This window comes from Myotis brandtii, unplaced genomic scaffold (assembly GCF_000412655.1).
Source record: "Myotis brandtii unplaced genomic scaffold, ASM41265v1 scaffold519, whole genome shotgun sequence".
Lineage (NCBI taxonomy): Eukaryota > Metazoa > Chordata > Mammalia > Chiroptera > Vespertilionidae > Myotis > Myotis brandtii.
Genome location: NW_005369782.1, coordinates 1,456,140 through 1,473,181, shown reverse-complemented (window position 1 = coordinate 1,473,181; position 17,042 = coordinate 1,456,140).

Below are 17,042 nucleotides of genomic sequence, written 5' to 3'. Positions count from 1 at the left end.
CATTAGCTCCCACTTCATTTAAACCAACATAGGGCTCATGGGAGTAGTAGGACTGTTGGAAACAGGTGCAACTGGCCAGATGGCTGCCTTGCCAGGAGGGCGGAGCAGACTGAGCAACTCCCTTGCCAAGTTCAGACTGTCAGGCTGAGACAGTGAAAAGGGTTAGCAGAGGGCTAACCCCGGATTTAATTGCTATAGTTCTTCTGTTATTGGTTCCTCCAACTCCAGTGCATATTCTTTTCAGGCATACAGCCAACTTTAAGAAATAATCAAATTGCTTCTAAAACAGGCACCCACCACTATAATGTATGCTGACAAGAAACAATTCTAGAGTTTATTTGGGGGCCAACTTGCCTCTGTGATCAATTGTTTATATGTCATATTAACTACTACCTAAGACTGTCACTGTTTTCAATTCAGAGGATACCCATTCTAAACCTTGGATTACTCATTCCTGGTCTATTTCTCTTTTATGGACCAGGGCTGCAAAACATGATCTTGTGAATCTTGCCCTGCAAATTCATGAAATTAAGCTCTGACTTAAATTTTCCCCAGTTTTCCAGAATATTCCACAAGAAAACATTTAAGGATGATTACTGAATCCAGATCTGCCTACTTTATTTTTGGAAAAGATGAGGGATATGGAGGCCTATTTAGTTTTGTTATCCATTCTTGCTATCCACTGGCCATTATTTCTCTATATCTGACTTCCTTTCACATGACTCTAATAATGCTGTATAGCTAAGGGAAATCATTAACCTTGTCATTTCTAATCCCACTTAATTTTCCCCTTCAATTCCCATTTCTATGAGCTTGAGGCAAGAAACACTAAGTCCATGTAAATCACTATAGTGATAATATTTTTCCACTTGGGCTTTTGAAATAGTATTATTTTGTTTCCATTTAATATTCTGGTCTCATCTTTTTTTCCCCTCTTTTTTAATTAATGAATTCTGTATATTTGAGTGTTATATAAGGCTCTCTTCCATCCTGTAAAGTTGTTTATACTTCATCTTTCACAGTACACAGGCTAGGTTACATCTTTCCCCAGTTTTCCAGAATATTCCACAAGAAAACATTTGAGGATGATTATTAAATCCAGATCTGCCTACTTCATTTTTTGTAAAGATGACAGATATGGAGGCCTATTTAGTCTTGTTATCTATTCTTGCTATCCACTGGCCATTATTCCTCTATATCTGACTTCCTTTCACATGACTTTAATAATACTGTGTAACTAAGGGAAATAATTAGCCTTGTCATTTCTAATCCCCATTAATTTTCCCCTTCAATTCCCATTTCTATGAGCTTGAGGCAAGGAACACTAAGTCCATGTAAATCACTATAGTGATATGATTTTTCCACGGCTTTTGAATTGAAATAGTATTATTTTGTTTCCATTTAATATTCTGGTCTCATCTTTTTTTCCCCTCTTTTTTAATTAATGAATTCTGTATATTTGAGTGTTATATAAGGCTCTCTTCCATCCTGTAAAGTTGTTTATACTTCATCTTTCACAGTACACAGGCTAGGTTACATCTATAGTAATTATTTTGGTGATTACTCCTATCTCTGGTTCAAGTTCCAAGTGCTTATGTAAATCACATGTTTTTATTTTAGCTTATTTTTTGATTGGTAAATTTTTAGGACTGGCCACAGAGTTTTCTGTTATATGAGCTTAAGGATTATTATTCTTTTTCATTTGTTCCATATTATATTGTTAACTATCTTTTTTAAAAACTAAAATATTCTTGTCTTTTTCTCAACTTTTCTGTTCAATTGCTAAATATTCTGATTTGAATTTTCATTAATATATCCTTGAACTATTACAAAAAACTCAACCTAAAGATAATTGACACAGAAGTCATTATCATGTAATGTTTACTATGTAGTAAATACCCTTCTAGTTAAATCAATACATTTTGTCAGTCAATCTTCATAATAACCTTATGAAGTATTATCATTCCCAATTATAGATGCTAATAAGTACAGAGAACTTATGCAGCTTTCCCAGTATTATTGAACTATTTCAAGATGGAAGGAGTTGAAGCCAGGTTACTGAGAAGGAACAACTAAGCTAGAATGCCTCTACTTTCCTTCTTTGTCTCCTGTCATCAGAATAATGTGTTTTTAGAAAAAAAAACACAAATTAGAGGATATTCTTAGCCCAATAGACTCTAAAAAAAAAATAAGCCTAATAACAAAATACTGTTCACCCAAATTCATATGTACTTTTCTCACCCAATTCCTGGTTCTTTTCATAGCCTTCTCAGCCCTTCCTTGGAATTTTGATATCAGTTATATCTTTGGGACTATGGGTCTACCCTTAGAAATAATTGTTCATAAGGGAGAAAATAGATAGGTGTTAGAAAGAATAGAAGTATGAGGGGTAATTTTTCCCTCAAATGAAAGATCCTTGTTTAAAAGCATCTATCTACACTAATACAAGAGAAACATGCAAATTGGTGTCACTCCGCCACTCCCACCAGCCAATCATAGCAACTATGCAAATTAACCCAACAAAGATGGCAGTTAATTTGCATACGCAGGCACAGAGCGAAGACTGAAGACGACTGAAGGTGGCGGCAGCCACAGAGCTGGAGCAAGCAGGAGGCTTGGTTGCTCCTGGCGACGGAGTAAGCCAAGCTTCCCGCCGGCCCTGGACTCCGCTCAAGAAGTGGCTGGGGGCCTGGGCTACCAGGGGCAACCCAGACTTCCAGCCAGCCCTGGCCTCTGCTCGAGAAGCTGGAAAAAAAAAAAAAAAAGCAGGGGCTGGGAGCAGCCGGAGCAGAGAAGCCAAGCCTCACCGCTGCAGCCAGACCAAAGGCCTGGGTCCTGGGTGCTGGAGGAAAACCAGTGCTGGCAGCCTGGGGAAGGAAGGCCTATTGCGCGAATCTTCATGCAACGGGCCACTATTATGTATATAAAAGACTAAGCGACAGAATGACTGAACAACCAGTCAACCAGTTGCTATGATACACACTGACCACCAGAATGCAGATGCTCAATGCAGGAGCTGCTCCCTGGAGGTCAGTGCACTCCTACAGCCAACCTCCTGCAGCCCTTTCCCCTGGCTGGCCAACCTCCCATGGCCCCTCCCCCTAGCTGACCAAACTCCCACAGTCCCTCTTCCTGACTGACCAACCTCCTGCAGTCCCTCCCCCTGGCCAGCTGTCCCCATCAGCTTTGATCAGGGCAGCCAGACAACCTCCCATGGCCCCTCCCCCTGGCCAACCTCCTGTGGCCCCACTTGGCCCCTATTGCTGGCCAGGCTAAGGGACCCCACCAGTGCACGAATTCATGCACCGGGCCTCTAGTAAGGTTATAAAAAAGTTATATTTTATCTTGACTTGAATCTCATTGTATTACCCTGCACCATAACTGCAATGCCATTTTTTTTTAACTCTGTTAATCTTACGTCACAGTTTCATTATGTGATTCTGTTTAAACAGGGACCCCACCAGTGCACGAATTCATGCACCGGGCCTCTAGTAGGGTTATAAAAAAGTTATATTTTATCTTGACCTCAATCTCATTGTATTACCCTGCACCATGACTGCAATGCCATTTTTTTTAACTCTGTTAATCTTACATCACAGTTTCATTATGTGATTCTGTTTAAACGAAAATGTCACCCCTTTCCCTGCTTCTTGAAGGCTAAAATTCAATGCTGGCCTATCACTCAAAACTATCTGCAAACTAAGTGTAACTTTCCCTCCCTTTTCCCCCCACAATATGCACTCATCACCTTAACCATGCTATTTTTGTCATTGTCCTATTAATGTACCTTTGTTCACTCTAGTCTCAATGCCTAGTATGATTCCAACTGTGTATGTTGAAAATGCTACTTATTTATAAGAGACAGATTATGTTTTTTATGCTAATCTCATAACCAGAAATTAGCTTTTTCATTTCTCAATTTTCAATGTACTATATATTTATCTTATTGCATTTATAATATGCTGGCTTGAATTTTTGTTTTTTTCTTTATATACTTTTCTTGTCTTTTCTGATAGATGATAAAATAGTAATGTAAGGGGTCAGCATCACATATTTCTTTGTATTTTCCCATAGCTTTAGGGGCTGCTTATAATAGATGCTCAGTAAATATTTATTACTAATATTGTAAATAATAAATGCATCATTAATATGTCATTTTACAAAATGTTTTGATGATAATTCCAGACTGCCATTAACATGATAATGAGAGCTAAAATTAAGGAATGCCAGGGACAGCATTGGCACTTTGCATGATATCTAATTTCATCCTTAAAACAGCCTGACATAGTAGGCATCTTGAAACTTACTTTATAGTGAGAAAACTATGGTTCAAAGAGGTTAAGTGCATGCTCAAGAACCAGATAGAAAATGTCAGAGTTGGCTATAAAATTCAGGCCCATTCAGGCTATAAAACTCCAAAGCCGCATTCTGCCAGTCTTTTTTTTTCACCCATAACCATTTTTCAATAAGATTCATTAGTCTCTTAAGTTAATCTTTCTTCTATGTTCCCACTACCACATCCTAATTCTATATTCTCATCAGTCTGCATATTGATTTCTAGAATATGCTCTGAACCAATTCACTTCCCTACAGAATTTTTAGCACTGTATAGTGTATGCTATAATCCAACTTTTTTCTTAAAATGATGTCTCTTTCAATCATATTTTTTATCTAGTCAACTATCTATAAAATAAACTTGAATAATTTTTACAATTTTAAGTTTTGCCATCTCCAAAGTGGGAATAATAACATAATCTTGTTGCAAGTAAGGAATGGAGACTTGAGAGCATGATTCTGCTTACAGAGTAAGCATTTAATGCATTTTAGTTATTACCATTGACATCATAGTTTAGAACTAGAATGGCCACATCTAACATCATTTTACAGAAAAATAAAATAGTATGCAGACAAGAGATTTGCCTAAAATCAATCAGAGATGTAGGATCAGGTCTAAGAGCAAAACACTGACATATTTAACCCAATACTAATACTTTTGTTTACTGTACAAAAATTACTTTATTTTCCTTACTTATCTACTTTATTTCATACTGTTATCATGTATCTTTTGCTTCAAATCACAATATTATCATTTGTACAATTTAATTTTTGTTGTTTCTGCTTTGAAAGCCTTCCAAAGTTTCTTTAGTTATCAATCTTTCCAACTTTCAGGTCTTGTTCAAATAACACTTGCCTTAAGATATTTTCCATAGCCTGGCACAATAGCTTCTAAAAAGAAAAATTAGCCTAACAACAAAAGAGTGGGTCAGTTGATTGAGTGTCATCCTGTGCACCCAAGGGTTGCCAGTTTGATTTCTGGTCAGGGCGCTTACCTGGGTTGCAGGCTCGAGCCATGGTCAGGGCTCCTGCAGAAGATAGCCAATTGATGTTTCTCTCTCTTTCTCTCTACCTCCCTCTCTCTAAGCATGTCCTTGGGTGAGGCTAAAAAGAAATATTTTCCAAAAAAACCTCAGATCATACCTACTCGTCTATACCTGACTTTCTCTCAGGTTTTCTTTCTATATGATGTATCTGTCATATAATTATATTGTACATTGCCATATAAATGTTTCATAGTGTGTGATACTGATTTTAATTTTATGTAAGAAACTGTTAACATGCAAAAACTAATTTGAAGTTGAAAGAATTATTGTTGTCCTGCTTTGTTTAGACCTACTCATCGCCGTCAAGGCAAGACTTGGTTTGTTACTGAACATGTTGTTCCAGACTGCTTTGGATCAGGCACATTTCTGGACTCTGATATGAATGGATGAGAGAGATTTTTAATATTGCTTTTCGCAACTGTTCAAAAGTCAGAACTTGAGTTCAGAGTTGTCATCAACTCCACTACTAAAGTCCAATTTACTGCCTTTCCTAATTTGCTCCTTCTCTAGAGATTTGTGTAATGTTGAAATATGAAAATGTTTGTCCTCCAAAATATATTTTCCAAAGTGCCCAAGAGAGCTGCCAGGTTTCCCTAGATTTTTATTTCCTGTCTCATTGAACTGCACCCGTATTTCCTCTTTTCATTTTATCTTCTCCTGTACTCCTGGAGTTTGGGGCAACTTCCAGTTTAAGTTATAAAAAGAATCCTCCCTTTCTATGAACAATTCATCTCTCATGTCCCTCCAAATAATCATTTTCACCATATCCTCAGGCTTCTTGATTAACCATTTTATGCTGACCTAGGTTAGCCCAGGACTACATTTTCAATAGAAGCTGAAGAATATGTAATAGGAAATCATGATAGCTATTGCTTATATTTCAGTTTACATTAATAGATCTATTACTTTCATTTGTAAACTCTTAAAAGAACTTGTAAATTTATTTTCATTTTCTGCCTATACTAGTTCGTGGAATAAGTAATTCTTCAAATTTTGAATAAGAGCATGAAGTATTAGCAGTATTTTTGAGTAGTGGCATTATGGGTTATCTATAAATATAAAAGCCTAAGCAACTGGCTGACTGCCTGACTGGCCGACTGTCCAACCAGCTGGTACCTATGACATGCAATGACCACCAGGGGGCAGATGCTCAATGCACAGGCATGAAAACATGGAACAGACTGATGAATCTCAGAGGGAAGGGGGGAGGGAGGAGGGAGGAGGGCAGGAAGAGATTAACCAAAGATCTTATATGCATACTAGAAGATCAGTGCAGGGATTTATGCACCAGTGGGGTCCCTCAGCCTGGCCTGCAGGGATCAGGCTGAAACCAGCTCGGTGCACAAATTCGTGAACAAGTGGGGTCTCTCAGCCTGGCCTCTGGGTATTGGGCCAAAACAGGATCTCTGACATCCCCTGAGGAGTCCCGGATTGAGAGAGGGCACAGGCCAGGCCGAGGGACCCCACTGGTACACAAATTCATGCACCGGGATTCTAGTTTTATATAATACTAGAGGCCCGGTGCATGATATTTGTGCACTGGGGGGTGGAGGGGGGCATCCCTCAGCCTGAGACCCCTCGGGGGATGTGCACCTGGCAGCCGTGGACATCCCCCAAGGGGTCCTTAGCAATGTCACGGTGGCAGGAGGCTGCTGCACCAGCCATGAGCCCGGCTTCTGGCTGAGCAGCGCTTCCCCTGTGGAAGTGCAGCTCCTGTGTTGAGTGTCTGTCCCCTGATGGTCAGTGCACATCATAGCGACCAGTCATTCCCCCATTCAGTCGATTTGTATATCAGCCTTTTATTATATAGGATAATATTCAGAAAGATTAAGTGACATGCCCAAGATCACACAGCTAATAGGTAACCAATTTGGAATTCAAACCTAGATCTTTCCCGACTCCAAAACTGCAGAAGTTGGACTTTAGACTTTCTTGGGTATGAATAGATAAAACTTTTTTCCCTCACCTTTTTGGATGGCAGTGGAGAGAATGGCAAAGGAATGGACTAAAATAATTCTTAAAAATTTTAGCCCGCCTTCACATTCCACAGGAGAAACTCAGATATTTGCAGGTTGCAGTTTAGTTTTTACTCTTGTGTTTTATCAAGAGTAAAACATTGCCCTCAGTGTACAGAGCTGCCTGTACCCTCTCCAATCTGGGATCCCTCTCACAATCCAGGACTGCTGGCTCCCAACCACTCGCCTGCCTGCCTGCCTGATCACCCCCTAACCACTGCCCTGCCAACCTGATCGATGCCTAATTGCTCCCCTGCCAGCCTGGTTGCCTCCAACTTTGGCATTATGGGTAATCTATAAATATAAAAGCCTAAGCAACTGGCTGACTGCCTGACTGGCCGACTGTACAACCAGCTGGTACCTATGACATGCAATGACTACCAGGGGAGGCCAGCATGGTCACCCCCAACTGCCCTCCCCTGCAGGCCTGGTCCCCCCAAACTGCCCTCCCCTGCAGGCCATCTTGTGGTGGCCAACTTGTGTCCACATGGGGGAGGCCATCTTTGACCATGTGTGGGTGGCCATCTTGTGTGTAGGATGATGGTCAATTTGCATATTACTCTTTTATTAGGATGATACTAAATATAAATATGACATGATTTTATAATTAGAACAAAGCTATTTTAATTTTGACAAAAATAAGACTTCAGTATATTTATGTAGTTGAAGTAGCCCTCGGCCTGGCCTGCAGGGATCAGGCTGAAACCAGCCCGGTGCACAAATTTGTGTACCAGTGGGGTCTCTCAGCCTGCCTCTGGGTATTGGGCAAAAACAGGCTCTCTGACATCCCCTGAGGAGTCCCGGATTGAGAGAGGGCACAGGCCAGGCGAGGGACCCCACTGTGTATGGGCCTCTAGTTTTATATAATACTAGAGGCCCGGTGCACAATATTTATGTAGTTGAAGTAGAATTTCATTTTATAAATTTTTAATGTATCTCAGTGTGCTTTTTTGTTGCAATATTTTAAAGATATTTTCAATAGATTAGCACTTGGTAAAATTGTTCATTTTCATCACTTTTATTTGTAGCAAGATAAAACTTGGGAATTTTACCTAGAGGCATTTTTATGGCCACACTGTTTTATGATACCAACATCCCACTGATTGTTCCAGTGCCATCCATTGCCTAGTAGGGAAAGTAGTTAATGTCAGGAAAAAAAAAAAAAACATTACATTTCCCTACAGATATTTTTTAAGTTAATGGCAGAGGAAAAATATCTTGAAATCAGAATTTTCAATTGAAAAAGTAGGTGTTTCACAGGAATGAATGCTTTTTAATTTCTTAAATCTTGACTAGTAGACATAGACAGAATTGGAAAGAAAGAGGGATGTTTCATAAGATTTAGATCTATACTAGATAAAGATAAATGTTTGACTCATCTGTGAAAGATTGATCTTAATGGCAAAACTAAGTTGAGATGCCCAAACTTCTAAGCCAAGACCTCTAGGAGCAAAGATACAGTAGTCTCTCCTTATCCACAGTTTTACTTTCTGAGGTTTCAGTTACCTGAGGTAAACTGTGGTCCAAAAATATTAAATGTAAAATTAAATACTTTGAGAGACCATATTCACATAACCTTTATTACAGTATGTTGTTAAAGTTCTATTTTATTATTTTATATTGTTAATGTATTGCTGTACCTAATTTATACATTAAACTTCATCATAGATATGTAAGTATAGAAATAACCAGTATATTAAGGTTTGGTATTATTTGAGGTTTCAGGGATCCACTGGGGGTCTTGAAACATATAAAGGTCTACTATATTAAAAACTCTAATAGATTAAGGGAAATTGGAGGCATATTTCTCTTCCATTGAGGTGATAGAGTAGTAGAATCGCAAGTGCTGAGCAATGGGGTTGGTGGTTGGCTCATGGGCAGTATGAGCACCACCATTGTGGTGAAGGGAAGCACCTGGATTATTTTCATTACATTTGAGAGAACCTTAAAAAGGGCTGAAAGTGAGCAGCTTCAGATAGTGGATGTAGTGCAAACTTGGACACCATGCACAGCAACAATGAGTACAAATGTATGACGTTGGGAATCAAGTGGGATGTTACCTTCATCGGAGACTAGTGTGGGTAATCAACTCTTCTAAAACTAAGGTCATATATAATCACTTCCAGAGAGCTTGACCTAAAAAAAAACAAAAAACTAAATTAACTAAATAGTTGTCCAAATGATCCTAAGTGTTAAACTTGATATAACTGAGTTTACCTTGAAGAGATAAGGTTAATGCTAAATGTCACCTCAGCCCCAGAGAAATAAAACAATTTTGTTCAACTTGTCTGTGACCACGGAGAGAGATTTAGGGTAATTCTAAAGTTCCTGAGACCCCAGAGCTTCTCCCTTGTTCAAGCCTCTCCCAAGGTGCTGGGAGGAGCTCTCTCAATGCTCAGATGTATGTGCAAAACGTTCCAAAGTGATATTTTAGCCATCACTGCATAAGACACCTGCCTCTTTCCACTCTGACTTACCTTTAAGCATACTAGTCCTCATATCAGGGATTCCAACTAAGGGGGAATACAACTATTTGGAAATTGCATTGGAGGTACATTTAGTTTGGTCTTCATGAGATATATGTATGTGGTTCATATTTCCTTCCATGAAGAGTTAAGTTAGTTCTAGACTCTCATGGTGCCCAAAGCACATGTGTTCATGTTATGTGCAGGGTTAGTAGTCAGCTTGTGAAATTAGACCATTTTGCTTTTTAATTTGCATAAAACATAAATGTTCAGAATTCCTGAATTTTTTAGGGCACAAACTTGTAAGTATGAAAGTGTGTCAGTGTAAAGAATAATGAATTTTTATCTATACTAATAAAAGAGTAATATGCTAATTAGACCAGGTTGACCAGACATCTTATGGACATCTGACTTCCTTCCAAGCAAAGCCACGGTGGTGGGGCCTGAGGCAGAGGCGGTTAGAGGCGATCAGGCTGGCAGGGGAGCAAGCAGTTAGTGGCGATCAGGCTGGCAAGGGAGCAAACAGTTAGGGGCAATCAGTCTGATGGGGGAGCAAACAGTTAGGGGTGAGATCAGGCCAATGGGGGAGCAAGCAGTTAGGGGGCAATCAGGCCGGCAGGGGAGGGCAGTTAGGTGGCAATCAGGCTGGCAGGGGAGCAGTTAGGGAATCAGGCCAAGATCAGGCAGGCAGGAAGAGGCAGTTAGGGGTGATCAGGCAGGCAGGCAGGTGAGCAGTTAGAAGCCAGTGGTCTCGGATTGTGAGAGGGATGTCCAAGGGAGTCCCAGTTTGGAGAAGGTGCAGGCCAGGCTGAGGGACATCCCCACCCCCCTGTGCATGAATTTTGTGCATTGGGCCTCTAGTTTTTTTATAATAAATTGTACTTTAGCATTATATTTTCAATAAGTTGTGAAACTAAAAGAAATTTTTATAAGCCATCAATAATTAAATTTATTTCAATCATTTTACAGAAAAGCCTGAATTTTTTCTAAACTCTACAGAAAATGATATAATATCATTAATAGATGAAGATGCTATAAAAAAGCATACAGCCAAATTCTTACAGAATAAAGTATGATAGAGGAGTATGGGAAAATTTACTAATAGAAACATTATGTTATTTTCCTGAATTTTATGTTTGTGGTATTGTATCAGCTTTAAATTTATTAAATTTTGTGAATTTTACTAGTTCTAAATAAGTATTTAGTTATATATCTAACTTTGCATTTCTAATTTTGCATTCTTCCCCACCCTTTCCCCCTCCCCCCCATTCTCAAAAACCCCTGTCTTCAATTATACTCACTTCAAACCCTGTAAAATGGACTGTGGCCAGAAATATCTTCATACTTTTTATTTATGCTTGAATGCAAGCTCCATGAGAGCAGAACTTGTTTTTCATTTGTTCACTGCTATATATAAAAATTTTATTTAGGATCTAAAATAAGAAATAATTTTAATTACTATTCATGGAATAAATACAGGTCATTGTTTAACCTCTGTGTTTCTAAATTAAAGAAGCCTAATTTATTTGTTTTTATTCAGTAGACTTGCTTCACCCAGTTTCCTGTATTAACTTTTTCCCACCAAAGTCATGATATTTATATAGAAAAAATAATAAAAATAAATTTCTTGCAAATCTCTTAAAATTTAAAAAGGATTTATGTACTGTGGTAATGAAAGATTCAGTTTAGAAAATATGCAAATACCAGACTTCCAGAAAAGCACAAGATGAGGGACAAAGCAAAAGAAAAAAAAGTCTAGACAAAACAGGAAAGATTATTATAAGAGGCATGGGAAAGGTGAGAAAGAGCAAGCGTTGAATATGGAAAGATGGCTAAACTCAGTGTTTTTTCATCTTAAAAGAAACTCAGAGAGTATAAATATTTTTACATTTACCTAAATAGCCAATGTATGCTATATTCAACAGATAGATGTTTGAAAACCATTATCCTAATCTTTCAATAATATTTACTGAGTGACAAAAGCACCTCAGGGATAAACAGTTCAAGTGACAGGCTAGCTCATTTTATACAGAGGTGAAAAGAAGCACGAACCACATGTTGCAAAATTGAAATGCTAAATGAAACTGTGATGTGTGAGCAACAAGGCCACAGATGTTCAGATGTTACTTGTTGAGACTGGGCTCAATAAACCAGACTCAACAAACTGTGGAAATTTAAGATGGGGGACGATTGATATTAAAATACTAGAGGCCTGATGCACAAAATTTATGCAATGGGCTCGGTCCTTGCAGTCCCGGCTTCATCCAGAAGGTCGTCCGGAGGGATCTTTGGTGTAATTAGCATGTTATGCTTTTATTATTATAAACTAGAGGCCTGGTGCATGAAATTCGTGCACAGGGGGAGGGGTGTCCCTCAGCCCATCCTGCACCCTCTCCAATCTGGGACCCCTTGGGGGATGTCCAACTGCTGATTTAGGCCTGATCCCTGTGGACATCCCTCTCACAATCTGGGACCGCTGGCTCCTAACCGCTCACCTGCCTGCCTGCCTGATCACCCCTAACCACCTCTGCCTTGGCCCCCGCCACCTTAGCTTTGTCTGGAAGGACATCCAGTCTATCCGGTCTAATTAGCATATTACCCTTTTATTAGTATAGATTATGACTTAAGAAAGTTTTAAGCTTTTGAATAGTAGCTCCCAATTGTCCAACTCTTAACTTCAGATCATGCACTTGAATATGTTGGGTTTTTGTTGTTGTTATAATGATAATATCAGATAAAAACCCATACAAATAACAAATCTGATTATTTAAAATTTTAAAACCAACTTTTTTGAATTGCATTAGTTAATTGGTTGATTTTCCTACCCTGTTCCAGCCAGACTCCTCAAAGTTACTAAGCACCTTAGTGTATCACTTTCTTGGTACTAAAAATGTGTTGTCCATTTTGCTGAAGTAAACTATTGTCTCCCTCTGTTCTTGTAGAACCCCACCTCGTTCTCTCTCAAATCCCATATTTATATGTATTAACTATAGGCCCTGTACTGGAGGGGGCATTCCTCAGCCCGGCCTGTCCACTCTCACAGTCCGAGAGCCCTCAGGGGCGGGAGGCGACCTGGCCATCAGGGGAAGGCGATGCCCCCATCACACCTCGCTGCTGCCACTGACAACAGCGCAAACCTCGGTTGGCCCTGGTTACCTGAGCCTCAGGTGGCCCTGGGCGGCTGGGCAGCCGCCATCTGAGGCTTGCCTGCACCTAGGGCCGGCCCTGGGAAGCTGGGGGGCTGAGGGGACTGTGGGAATATGGAGGCAGGCACCCCGGTGGGGCTGAGGGGACTGGGCACTGCCATCTTGTCACTGTGGGTGCCCCCATCTTTGAGAGTGGGGCAGTCAATTAGCATATCCCCTCCTTATTGGCTGTGGGTGCTGCCATCTTTACAACAGTGTAAGGGCCAATTAGCATATTCCCTCTTTATTAGATAGGATGCTTCTGTTCAGTAACCATATGAAAGTCAGTTTTTCTTTAAATTTATAATTTTTCTAAATGTAAACCTTCATAATGATTTATATTGTTACTTCAGAAAGTTTATTTAACCTATTTATAATCAACAATTCCTTAAACATTTGGGTATACAGTGATTCAAATCAATGTTAATTACACACACACACACACACACACACACACACACACACACACACACACGGAAAAAAACCTAAACAGAGAAGGATTCTAATAATGAAATATTGGGAATCCATATGTTAGCTCATCTTTATTTCAGTAAAAAGTGGCTTAATAATATGGTGATAACACTGTCTACTGCCTCAAGGTCTCAATATAAATCAGGCAATGATGCCAATTAAAATAATGCATTTGGAGTTATTTGACAATTAGACTGGGTAACACTTGAGACCCCATTTTTTATGTAAATGTTAACTTTTGCTGAGTATCTGCTATATCCCCAAATCACAGTATGGTAAATTCTTTACAGGCATCTTTGCATTTAATTCTCAGAACTCTAAAATGGAGACACTCTTATTGGCCCTGTTTTACTGATTAATAAATTAAAGCTGAGATAGTTGAAATAAAGTGTCTGAAGATATTGCAAGTACATTTTAGATTCAGTAATTGAACCCTGGTTAATCAAATTTCAGCAGATAATTCATTTTTATTTGTTATCTCATTCTTTTTTTATTTGTGCTTTTTTTTCTTTTTAATAGACTCTATTTCTAGAGCAGTTTTAAGTTTACAGCAAATTGAGCAAAAGGTATATACCTTCCTCCACTATCGACATACCACACCAGAGTGGTAGCTTTGTTATAATCACTATCTGCATGTTTAGAAACTTTTTATTTGGAACTGCTTTAGATTTAGAGAAAAATTGCAAGAATAGTACAAAGTTTTCTTATATTCTTCACCTTGCTTCCCTTAACATCTATATAACCAAGAGTAGGACATTAACATTGGTACAATATTATTAATTAAACTACAGACCTTACTTCAATTTTTTGAATGTTTCACTAATGTCCCATTGTGTTTCCAGGATCTGATTTAGGATATCACATTACATTTAATTGTTATTCCTTCTTAGTCTCCTTCAATTTTTAAGTCTTTCCTTGTCTTTTATGACATTTATAGAGAATAATTTCTTAAGTGTTTCCCAATTTAAGATGCCCAGATGAATTCAATTATTGCAGTAGTTACTTTATTATCTTATTGTGCATTTTGAAGAAAGTAGCACATTTAACCCATGATTTTACAAATATGATTTTGAGACTGAGACTATCACAGACATTTTATTTTTAAGGTAAGTTAATTTAAATATAAATATTAAATAATAGTATAGATGATACCAGATGTGGCAAAATCAGGAAAGTGTTACGTGATTGACTGAACTTTAGGAAATTCTTTAGTGACCTATTGTGCATCTCTATTCCATAGCGTTGTTGAGTGGGTTCTGTTTAGAACTGATACTAGGGGAGATGGGTGAGTTTATTTTCTGTACCTACCACATTCCGGGAACTACTCATGAGAGTTGTGTCCTCGTGATACTCTTGGGGTTACCAAGGAACCATTCTCTATATATTTGGAATTCAGTTCTTCTCTCCAAACTTACCTGACCTAAGTTCAATAGATAAATGTCATGCTTCCTGGCAAACTATTGAACAGGTTTCCTCTATAAGTTAACTTTTTACTTTAACAGCAGCATTTATTACCTAAACTATAGGGATGAATAATTATGGTTATTTAAGGCATTGCGTCACAGCCAGAATGTTATTTCAAAGTAGGAAGGCTGGGTCCCTTTGATGCTCCTTAAATCATCCCAGGTAATTATGACGTAAACTAGTTGTGAAGGTGACTCTCAGTCCATTACCAAGAGGAGTCATATCATTTTGAAGTATATGTTTGTTTTATCTAATGACAAAGAAAAATTTTCCACTCAGTAGGAAATGAAAGTTTTATAACAACTTCACACAATTATTTTATTTTAAGCCTCACCAAAAACTGTGAAGATCTATTGAGAATCAGTTGTGTACCAGCCATTATTCTGGCCACCAAGGATACAAAAATGTAGGCATAGCTTTTCTTTGAGGTATTTTGTTATTATGTATGTGTGTGTTCTGGGATGAGACAGAGTAAGATTAATAACCATAGCTGGGGGAGAGAGAAATAAGTAGATGATTATGTTGCAACACTACAAGATCTGTGGTGGTGTGCGTGGAGTCTTTGAGTATATGGGGAGAGGCATTATCTCATTCAGGCCAGGGATGCTTAGAGAAGGCTTCATGGCGGAGGCATGTCCTCAGCTTAATCTTCAAGCTAAAATAGGGATTAACCAAGCAAATGAGAAAAAAGCATTAAGGCAGAAGGAACAGCTTGAGAAAGACAGGAAAGACAAAGCTATCACCCTTGGGGAAGAGCAAATAGGTCAGTGTGGTAAACATTAAATTGAGCTGGGACTTAAAACCACACACTTTCCTTAGGCTATATGATATGATACACTCTTACACTACAGCCTTGGCATTTGGAAATCTTACCAGAAAATGCACCCCTTGACACTGAAGCTAACGGTCATTAATATAAAACTGATGAAACTATTGCATTTAGTTAATGGCTCACTATTTAGAATCCCAAACCTCCCAGAAAAATGCTAATTTAATGTAATGAATATAATATATAAGGTGAAGTCTACATGAATGTATTTATTTATTCAACAATATTTATTAAGTAACTATTATATGTTAGAAAATACTGCTGATGCAGAGATGCAATAATAAGCTGTGCCCTGTGCATCCCAACACATGACAATAAAATAACAAAAATGATCTGCCTTGAATCTGAAATACAAGAGACAAACAGCATCCATTGCTCAGTGAAATACTAGCTTTCTTCTTGGATTGACCTGTTTTGGCTGCTATCACCGATATCCTCATCTGCTTTGCAGACTTATCCTGATTGCAAAGGTGAGCATATTATTTCTCATAATGACATGAGTATTTCATTAAATCATCCAGTATCTTAATTTTGACTCTGTTCTCATTTAAAATATTTCAATTTGTATTTAGTTTTTGACTGACTGAATAAACTGTATTTATCAATTTGTCCATTATTAAGGCAGAGGTAATTTGAATTGAAAGAACACACTAAAGAAAGAGGTCAGAGAACTCTTTCTGTCTTTTGTTTTTCCCTCAGTCATTTGGAAACAACTCTCTGTATTTGGCAAATCTAACTCTTCTTCCCTAAATATTCTCCTGTAGCAGATGAGAGAGAACATGGTACAGAGGGGGGAGGGGCAACTTTCTGACAGTAATTTTACTATTTTATGAATAAAATGTATTAAAACAAATACATTCTCTTGGTTGTTCTAATCCCCATTTTCACTAAATAATATATTATGTCTGATCTATCAGGTGCTTGTGACTTAGTGATTATGACTATTCTCTAAGGCCTCTTTCATGCAGTGGGAACTGATACAGGACAATTTGAGGATCAAAAATTGAGTGTGGGGGAGTCAGTAAAAAGGTAGTTAATCTTTGTTTCTGATCCAGTCAGTCACTATCTTTCTTTTTATCTTATATTAATTTCACCAGGCAGTTTATTATGGGCATTCAAACACAGAAAACAAAATAGCACAATAATATGCCCATGTGGCCAGAATCCATTATCAATAAATATAGTACTATTATCTCTGCACAATGTCTTTTCAAAAGGTGAAAACAACCTTA